This window comes from Schistocerca gregaria, chromosome 3 (assembly GCF_023897955.1).
Source record: "Schistocerca gregaria isolate iqSchGreg1 chromosome 3, iqSchGreg1.2, whole genome shotgun sequence".
Classification (NCBI taxonomy): Eukaryota; Metazoa; Arthropoda; class Insecta; order Orthoptera; family Acrididae; genus Schistocerca; species Schistocerca gregaria.
This window is the reverse complement of record NC_064922.1, coordinates 114932958-114943876: the sequence shown is the minus strand read 5'-3', so window position 1 is coordinate 114943876 and position 10919 is coordinate 114932958.

Here is a 10919-nt window from a genome sequence, read left to right as displayed (position 1 = left end):
GACAAGTAAGAAAAATACAGTTAATACTTCAATTAAGGTAGCTAATTGCACAGCAGACGAGAAGCAGACGTCGGTTAGGGCGTAACTGACTACTGGCACTATAGCTGACTAAAGGGACTCTCTCTGTATTCAAAACAAACACCAAGTCTATGGAATACTATTACAAGCATTCGACAACTAAAGCTTCCAAAAAGCAAAATCACACGGAAATAGAAGTGACAAGTAAGAAAAATACAGTGAATACTTAAATAAAGGTAGCTCGTTGCACAGCAGACGTCGGTTAGGGCGACACTGACAACTGGCACTATAGCTGACTAAAGGGACTCTCTCTGTATTCAAAACAAACACGAACTTTATGGAACACTATTTCTAGCACTCGACAACTAAAGCTTCCACAAAGGAAACACACACGGAAAAAGTAACAAGTAAGAAAAATACAGTTAATACTTCAATTAAGGTAGCTAATTGCACAGCAGACGTGAAGCAGGCGTTGGTTAGGGCGTAAGTGACTACTGGCACTATGGCTGACTAAAGGGACTCTCTCTGTATTCAAAACAAACACGAGGTGTACGGAACACTATTACTAGCACTCGACAACTAAAGCTTCCTAAAAGCAAACACAGAAGGAAGAAGAAGTGACACGTAAGAAAAATACAGTTAATACTTCAATTAAGGTAGCTAATTGCACAGCAGACGCGAAGCAGACTTCGGTTGGGGCGACACTGACTACTGGCACTATAGCTGACTAAAGGGACTCTCTCTGTGTTCAAAACAAACACGAAGTCAATGGAATACTATTACTAGCACGCGACAACTAAAACTTCCAAAAAGCAAAAACACACGGAAGTAGAAATGACAAGTAAGAAAAATACAGTTAATACTTCAATTAAGGTAGCTAATTGCACAGCAGAAGAGAAGCAGACGTTGGTTAGGGCGTAACTGACTACTGGCACTATAGCTGACTAAAGGGACTCTCTCTGTATTCAAAACATACACGAAGGCTATGGAATACTATTACTAGCACTCGACAACTAAAGCTTCCAAAAAGCAAACACACACGGAAAAAGTAACAAGTAAGAAAAATACAGTTAATACTTCAATTAAGGTAGCTAATTGCACAGCAGACGCGAAGCAGACTTCGGTTGGGGCGACACTGACTACTGGCACTATAGCTGACTAAAGGGACTCTCTCTGTATTCAAAACAAACACGAATTGTACGGAACACTATTACTAGCACTCAACAACTAAAGCTTCCTAAAAGCAAACACACAAGGTAGAAGAAGTGACACCTAAGGAAAATACAGTTAATACTTCAATTAAGGTAGCTAATTGCACAGCAGACGTGAAGCAGACGTCGGTTAGGGCGACACTGACTACTGGCACTATAGCTGACTAAACGGATTCTGACTGTATTCAAAACAAACACGAAGTCTATGGAATACTATTACTAGCACTCGACAACTAAAGCTTCCAATAAGCAAAAACACACGGAAGTAGAAGCGACAAGTAAGAAAAATACAGTGAATACTTAAATAAAGGTAGCTCGCTGCACAGCCGACGGCGGTTAGGGCGACACTGACTACTGGCACTATAGCTGACTAAAGGGACTCTCTCCGTATTCAAAACAAACAGGAAGTCTATGGAATACTATTACTAGCACTCGACAACTAAAGCTTCCAAAAAGCAAATACACACGGAAGTAGAAGTGACAAGTAAGAAAAATACAGTTAATACTTCAATTAAAGTAGCTAATTGCACAGCAGACGTGAAGCAGACGTTGGTTAGGGCGTAAGTGACTACTGGCACTATGGCAGACTAAAGGGACTCTCTCTGTATTCAAAACAAACACGAAGTGCACAGAACACTTACTAGCACTCGACAACTATAGCTTCCAAAAAGCAAACACACACGGAAAAAGTAACAAGTAAGAACAATACAAATAATACTTCAATTATGGTAGCTAATTGCACAGCAGACGTGAAGCAGCCGTTGGTTAGGGCGTAACTGACTACTGGCACTATGGCTGACTAAAGGGACTCTCTCTGTATTCAAAACAAACACGAAGTGTACGGAACACTATAACTAGCACTCAACAACTAAAGCTTCCTAAAAGCAAACACACAAGGTAGAAGAAGTGACACCTAAGAAAAATACAGTTAATACTTGAATTAAGGTAGCTAATTGCCCAGCAGACGTGAAGCAGACGTCGGTTAGGGCGACACTGACTACTGGAACTATAGCTGACTAAAGGGACTCTCTCTGTATTCAAAACAAACACGAAGTGTACCGAACACTATTACTAGCACTCAACAACTAAAGCTTCCTAAAAGCAAACACACAAGGAAGAGGAAGTGACACGTAAGAAAAATACAGTTAATACTTCAATTAAGGTAGCTCGCTGCACAGCAGACGTCGGTTAGGGCGACACTGACTACTGGCACTATAGCTGACTAAAGTGACTCTCTCTGTATTGAAAACAAACACGAACTCTATGGAACACTATTTCTAGCACTCGACAACTAAAGCTTCCAAAAAGCAAACACACACGGAAAAAGTAACAAGTAAGAAAAATACAGTTAATACTTCAATTAAGGTAGCTAATTGCACAGCAGACGTGAAGCAGACGTTGGTTAGGGCGTAAGTGACTACTAGAACTATGGCTGACTAAACAAACACGAAGTGTACGGAACACTATTACTAGCACTCAACAACTAAAGCTTCCTAAAAGCAAACACACAAGGAAGAAGAAGTGACACGTAAGAAAAATACAGTTAATACTTCAATTAAGGTAGCTAATTGCACAGCAGACGTGAAGCAGACGATGGTTAGGGCGTAACTGACTACTGTCACTATGGCTGACTAAAAGGACCCTCTCTGTATTCAAAACAAACACGAAGTGTGCGGAACACTATTACTAGCACTCAACAACTAAAGCTTCCTAAAAGCAAACACACAAGGAAGATGATGTGACACGTAAGAAAAATACAGTTAATACTTCAATTAAGGTAGCTAATTGCCCAGCAGACGTGAAGCAGACGTCGGTTAGGGCGACACTGACTACTGGCACTATAGCTGACTAAAGGGACTCTCTCTGTATTCAAAACAAACACGAAGTCAATGGAATACTATTACTAGCACTCGACAACTAAAACTTCCAAAGAGCAAAAACACACGGAAGTAGATGTGACAAGTAAGAAAAATACAGTTAATACTTCAATTAAGGTAGCTAATTGCACAGCAGACGTGAAGCAGACGTTGGTTAGTGCGTAAGTGACTACTGGCACTATGGCTGACTAAAGGGACTCTCTCTGTATTCAAAACAAACACGAAGTGTACCGAACACTATTACTAGCACTCAACAACTAAAGCTTCCTAAAAGCAAACACACAAGGAAGAAGAAGTGACACGTAAGAAAAATACAGTTAATACTTCAATTAAGGTAGCTAATTGCACAGCAGACGTGAAGCAGACGTTGGTTAGGGCGTAACTGACTACTGTCACTATGGCTGACTAAAAGGACCCTCTCTGTATTCAAAACAAACACGAAGTGTACGGAACACTATTACTAGCACTCAACAACTAAAGCTTCCTAAAAACAAACACACAAGGAAGATGATGTGACACATAAGAAAAATACAGTTAATACTTCAATTAAGGTAGCTAATTGCACAGCAGACGTGAAGCAGACGTCGGTTAGGGCGTAACTGACTACTGGCACTATAGCTGACTAAAGGGACTCTCTCTGTATTCAAAACAAACACGAAGTCTATGGAATACTATTACAAGCATTCGACAACTAAAGCTTCCAAAAAGCAAAATCACATGGAAATAGAAGTGACAAGTAAGAAAAATACAGTGAATACTTAAATAAAGGTAGCTCGCTGCACAGCAGACGTCGGTTAGGGCGACACTGACAACTGGCACTATAGCTGACTAAAGGGACTCTCTGTATTCAAAACAAACACGAACTCTATGGAACACTATTTCTAGCACTCGACAACTAAAGCTTCCAAAAAGGAAACACACACGGAAAAAGTAACAAGTAAGAAAAATACGGTTAATACTTCATTTAAGGTAGCTAATTGCACAGCAGACGTGAAGCAGGCGTTGGTTAGGGCGTAAGTGAACGAAAGCTTCCAAAAAGCAAAAACACACGGAAGTAGAAGTGACAAGTAAGAAAAATACAGTAAATACTTAAATAAAGGTAGCTCGCTGCACAGCAGACGTCGGTTAGGGCGACACTGACAACTGGCACTATAGCTGACTAAAGGGACTCTCTCTGTATTCAAAACAAACACGAACTCTATGGAACACTATTTCTAGCAGTCGACAACTAAAGCTTCCAAAAAGGAAACACACACGGAAAAAGTAACAAGTAAGATAAATACAGTTAATACTTCAATTAAGGTAGCTAATTGCACAGCAGACGTGAAGCAGACGTTGGTTAGGGCGTAAGTGACTACTGGCACTATGGCTGACTAAAGGGACTCTCTCTGTATTCAAAACAAACACGAAGTGTACGGAACACTATTACTAGCACTCGACAACTAAAGCTTCCAAAAAGCAAAAACACACGGAAGTAGAAGTGACAAGTAAGAAAAATACAGTGAATACTTAAATAAAGGTAGCTCGCTGCACAGCAGACGTCGGTTAGGGCGGCACTGACTACTGGCACTATAGCTGACTAAAGGGACTCTCTCTGTATTCAAAACAAACACGAAGTCAATGGAATACTATTACTAGCACTCGACAACTAAAACTTCCAAAGAGCAAAAACACACGGAAGTAGATGTGACAAGTAAGAAAAATACAGTTAATACTTCAATTAAGGTAGCTAATTGCACAGCAGACGTGAAGCAGACGTTGGTTAGTGCGTAAGTGACTACTGGCACTATGGCTGACTAAAGGGACTCTCTCTGTATTCAAAACAAACACGAAGTGTACCGAACACTATTACTAGCACTCAACAACTAAAGCTTCCTAAAAGCAAACACACAAGGAAGAAGAAGTGACACGTAAGAAAAATACAGTTAATACTTCAATTAAGGTAGCTAATTGCACAGCAGACGTGAAGCAGACGTTGGTTAGGGCGTAACTGACTACTGTCACTATGGCTGACTAAAAGGACCCTCTCTGTATTCAAAACAAACACGAAGTGTACGGAACACTATTACTAGCACTCAACAACTAAAGCTTCCTAAAAGCAAACACACAAGGAAGATGATGTGACACATAAGAAAAATACAGTTAATACTTCAATTAAGGTAGCTAATTGCACAGCAGACGTGAAGCAGACGTCGGTTAGGGCGTAACTGACTACTGGCACTATAGCTGACTAAAGGGACTCTCTCTGTATTCAAAACAAACACGAAGTCTATGGAATACTATTACAAGCATTCGACAACTAAAGCTTCCAAAAAGCAAAATCACATGGAAATAGAAGTGACAAGTAAGAAAAATACAGTGAATACTTAAATAAAGGTAGCTCGCTGCACAGAAGACGTCGGTGAGGGCGACACTGACTACTGGCACTATAGCTGACTAAAGGGACTCTCTGTATTCAAAACAAACACGAAGTCTATGGAATACTATTACTAACACTCGACAACTAAAACTTCCAAAAAGCAAAAACACACGGAAGTAGATATGACAAGTAAGAAAAATACAGTTAATACTTCAATTAAGGTAGCTAATTGCACAGCAGACGAGAAGCAGACGTCGGTTAGGGCGTAACTGACTACTGGCACTATAGCTGACTAAAGGGACTCTCTCTGTATTCAAAACAAACACCAAGTCTATGGAATACTATTACAAGCATTCGACAACTAAAGCTTCCAAAAAGCAAAATCACACGGAAATAGAAGTGACAAGTAAGAAAAATACAGTGAATACTTAAATAAAGGTAGCTCGCTGCACAGCAGACGTCGGTTAGGGCGACACTGACAACTGGCACTATAGCTGACTAAAGGGACTCTCTCTGTATTCAAAACAAACACGAACTCTATGGAACACTATTTCTAGCACTCGACAACTAAAGCTTCCAAAAAGGAAACACACACGGAAAAAGTAACAAGTAAGAAAAATACGGTTAATACTTCATTTAAAGTAGCTAATTGCACAGCAGACGTGAAGCAGACGTTGGTTAGGGCGTAAGTGACTACTGGCACTATGGCTGACTAAAGGGACTCTCTCTGTATTCAAAACAAACACGAAGTGTACGGAACACTATTACTAGCACTCGACAACTAAAGCTTCCAAAAAGCAAAAACACACGGAAGTAGAAGTGACAAGTAAGAAAAATACAGTGAATACTTAAATAAAGGTAGCTCGCTGCACAGCAGACGTCGGTTAGGGCGACACTGACTACTGGCACTATAGCTGACTAAAGGGACTCTCTGTATTCAAAACAAACACGAAGTCTATGGAATACTATTACTAGCACTCGACAACTAAAGCTTAAAAAAAGCAAAAACACACGGAAGTAGAAGTGACAAGTAATAAAAATACAGTGAACACTTAAATAAAGGTAGCTCGTTGCACAGCAGACGTCGGTTAGGGCGACACTGACAACTGGCACTATAGCTGACTAAAGGGACTCTCTCTGTATTCAAAACAAACACGAACTTTATGGAACACTATTTCTAGCACTCGACAACTAAAGCTTCCACAAAGGAAACACACACGGAAAAAGTAACAAGTAAGAAAAATACAGTTAATACTTCAATTAAGGTAGCTAATTGCACAGCAGACGTGAAGCAGGCGTTGGTTAGGGCGTAAGTGACTACTGGCACTATGGCTGACTAAAGGGACTCTCTCTGTATTCAAAACAAACACGAGGTGTACGGAACACTATTACTAGCACTCGACAACTAAAGCTTCCTAAAAGCAAACACAGAAGGAAGAAGAAGTGACACGTAAGAAAAATACAGTTAATACTTCAATTAAGGTAGCTAATTGCACAGCAGACGCGAAGCAGACTTCGGTTGGGGCGACACTGACTACTGGCACTATAGCTGACTAAAGGGACTCTCTCTGTATTCAAAACAAACACGAAGTCAATGGAATACTATTACTAGCACGCGACAACTAAAACTTCCAAAAAGCAAAAACACACGGAAGTAGAAATGACAAGTAAGAAAAATACAGTTAATACTTCAATTAAGGTAGCTAATTGCACAGCAGAAGAGAAGCAGACGTTGGTTAGGGCGTAACTGACTACTGGCACTATAGCTGACTAAAGGGACTCTCTCTGTATTCAAAACATACACGAAGGCTATGGAATACTATTACTAGCACTCGACAACTAAAGCTTCCAAAAAGCAAACACACACGGAAAAAGTAACAAGTAAGAACAATACAAATAATACTTCAATTATGGTAGCTAATTGCACAGCAGACGTGAAGCAGCCGTTGGTTAGGGCGTAACTGACTACTGGCACTATGGCTGACTAAAGGGACTCCCTCTGTATTCAAAACAGACACGAAGTGTACGGAACACTATAACTAGCACTCAACAACTAAAGCTTCCTAAAAGCAAACACACAAGGTAGAAGAAGTGACACCTAAGGAAAATACAGTTAATACTTCAATTAAGGTAGCTAATTGCACAGCAGACGTGAAGCAGACGTCGGTTAGGGCGACACTGACTACTGGCACTATAGCTGACTAAACGGATTCTGACTGTATTCAAAACAAACACGAAGTCTATGGAATACTATTACTAGCACTCGGCAACTAAAGCTTCCAATAAGCAAAAACACACGGAAGTAGAAGCGACAAGTAAGAAAAATACAGTGAATACTTAAATAAAGGTAGCTCGCTGCACAGCCGACGGCGGTTAGGGCGACACTGACTACTGGCACTATAGCTGACTAAAGGGACTCTCTCCGTATTCAAAACAAACACGAAGTCTATGGAATACTATTACTAGCACTCGACAACTAAAGCTTCCAAAAAGCAAATACACACGGAAGTAGAAGTGACAAGTAAGAAAAATACAGTTAATACTTCAATTAAGGTAGCTAATTGCACAGCAGACGTGAAGCAGACGTTGGTTAGGGCGTAAGTGACTACTGGCACTATGGCAGACTAAAGAGACTCTCTCTGTATTCAAAACAAACACGAAGTGCACAGAACACTTACTAGCACTCGACAACTATAGCTTCCAAAAAGCAAACACACACGGAAAAAGTAACAAGTAAAAACAATACAAATAATACTTCAATTATGGTAGCTAATTGCACAGCAGACGTGAAGCAGCCGTTGGTTAGGGCGTAACTGACTACTGGCACTATGGCTGACTAAAGGGACTCTCTCTGTATTCAAAACAAACACGAAGTGTACGGAACACTATAACTAGCACTCAACAACTAAATCTTCCTAAAAGCAAACACACAAGGTAGAAGAAGTGACACCTAAGAAAAATACAGTTAATACTTCAATTAAGGTAGCTAATTGCCCAGCAGACGTGAAGCAGACGTCGGTTAGGGCGACACTGACTACTGGCACTATAGCTGACTAAAGGGACTCTCTCTGTATTCAAAACAAACACGAAGTCAATGGAATACTATTACTAGCACTCGACAACTAAAACTTCCAAAGAGCAAAAACACACGGAAGTAGATGTGACAAGTAAGAAAAATACAGTTAATACTTCAATTAAGGTAGCTAATTGCACAGCAGACGTGAAGCAGACGTTGGTTAGTGCGTAAGTGACTACTGGCACTATGGCTGACTAAAGGGACTCTCTCTGTATTCAAAACAAACACGAAGTGTACCGAACACTATTACTAGCACTCAACAACTAAAGCTTCCTAAAAGCAAACACACAAGGAAGAGGAAGTGACACGTAAGAAAAATACAGTTAATACTTCAATTAAGGTAGCTCGCTGCACAGCAGACGTCGGTTAGGGCGACACTGACTACTGGCACTATAGCTGACTAAAGTGACTCTCTCTGTATTGAAAACAAACACGAACTCTATGGAACACTATTTCTAGCACTCGACAACTAAAGCTTCCAAAAAGCAAACACACACGGAAAAAGTAACAAGTTAGAAAAATACAGTTAATACTTCAATTAAGGTAGCTAATTGCACAGCAGACGTGAAGCAGACGTTGGTTAGGGCGTAAGTGACTACTAGAACTATGGCTGACTAAACAGACACGAAGTGTACGGAACACTATTACTAGCACTCAACAACTAAAGCTTCCTAAAAGCAAACACACAAGGAAGAAGAAGTGACACGTAAGAAAAATACAGTTAATACTTCAATTAAGGTAGCTAATTGCACAGCAGACGTGAAGCAGACGATGGTTAGGGCGTAACTGACTACTGTCACTATGGCTGACTAAAAGGACCCTCTCTGTATTCAAAACAAACACGAAGTGTACGGAACACTATAACTAGCACTCAACAACTAAAGCTTCCAAAAAGGAAACACACACGGAAAAAGTAACAAGTAAGAAAAATACAGTTAATACTTCAATTAAGGTAGCTTATTGCACAGCAGACGTGAAGCAGCCGTTGGTTAGGGCGTAACTGACTACTGGCACTATGGCTGACTAAAGGGACTCTCTCTGTATTCAAAACAAACACGAAGTGTACGGAACACTATAACTAGCACTCAACAACTAAAGCTTCCTAAAAGCAAACACACAAGGTAGAAGAAGTGACACCTAAGAAAAATACAGTTAATACTTCAATTAAGGTAGCTAATTGCCCAGCAGACGTGAAGAAGACGTCGGTTAGGGCGACACTGACTACTGGCACTATAGCTGACTAAAGGGACTCTCTCTGTATTCAAAACAAACACGAAGTCAATGGAATACTATTACTAGCACTCGACAACTAAAACTTCCAAAGAGCAAAAACACACGGAAGTAGATGTGACAAGTAAGAAAAATACAGTTAATACTTCAATTAAGGTAGCTAATTGCACAGCAGACGTGAAGCAGACGTTGGTTAGTGCGTAAGTGACTACTGGCACTATGGCTGACTAAAGGGACTCTCTCTGTATTCAAAACAAACACGAAGTGTACGGAACACTATTACTAGCACTCAACAACTAAAGCTTCCTAAAAGCAAACACACAAGGAAGATGATGTGACACGTAAAAAAATACAGTTAATACTTCAATTAAGGTAGCTAATTGCACAGCAGACGTGAAGCAGACGTCGGTTAGGGCGTAACTGACTACTGGCACTATAGCTGACTAAAGGGACTCTCTCTGTATTCAAAACAAACACGAAGTCTATGGAATACTATTACAAGCATTCGACAACTAAAGCTTCCAAAAAGCAAAATCACATGGAAATAGAAGTGACAAGTAAGAAAAATACAGTGAATACTTAAATAAAGGTAGCTCGCTGCACAGCAGACGTCGGTGAGGGCGACACTGACTACTGGCACTATAGCTGACTAAAGGGACTCTCTGTATTCAAAACAAACACGAAGTCTATGGAATACTATTACTAACACTCGACAACTAAAACTTCCAAAAAGCAAAAACACACGGAAGTAGAAATGACAAGTAAGAAAAATACAGTTAATACTTCAATTAAAGTAGCTAATTGCACAGCAGACGAGAAGCAGACGTCGGTTAGGGCGTAACTGACTACTGGCACTATAGCTGACTAAAGGGACTCTCTCTGTATTCAAAACAAACACCAAGTCTATGGAATACTATTACAAGCATTCGACAACTAAAGCTTCCAAAAAGCAAAATCACACGGAAATAGAAGTGACAAGTAAGAAAAATACAGTGAATACTTAAAGGTAGCTCGTTGCACAGCAGACGTCGGTTAGGGCGACACTGACAACTGGCACTATAGCTGACTAAAGGGACTCTCTCTGTATTCAAAACAAACACGAACTCTATGGAACACTATTTCTAGCAGTCGACAACTAAAGCTTCCAA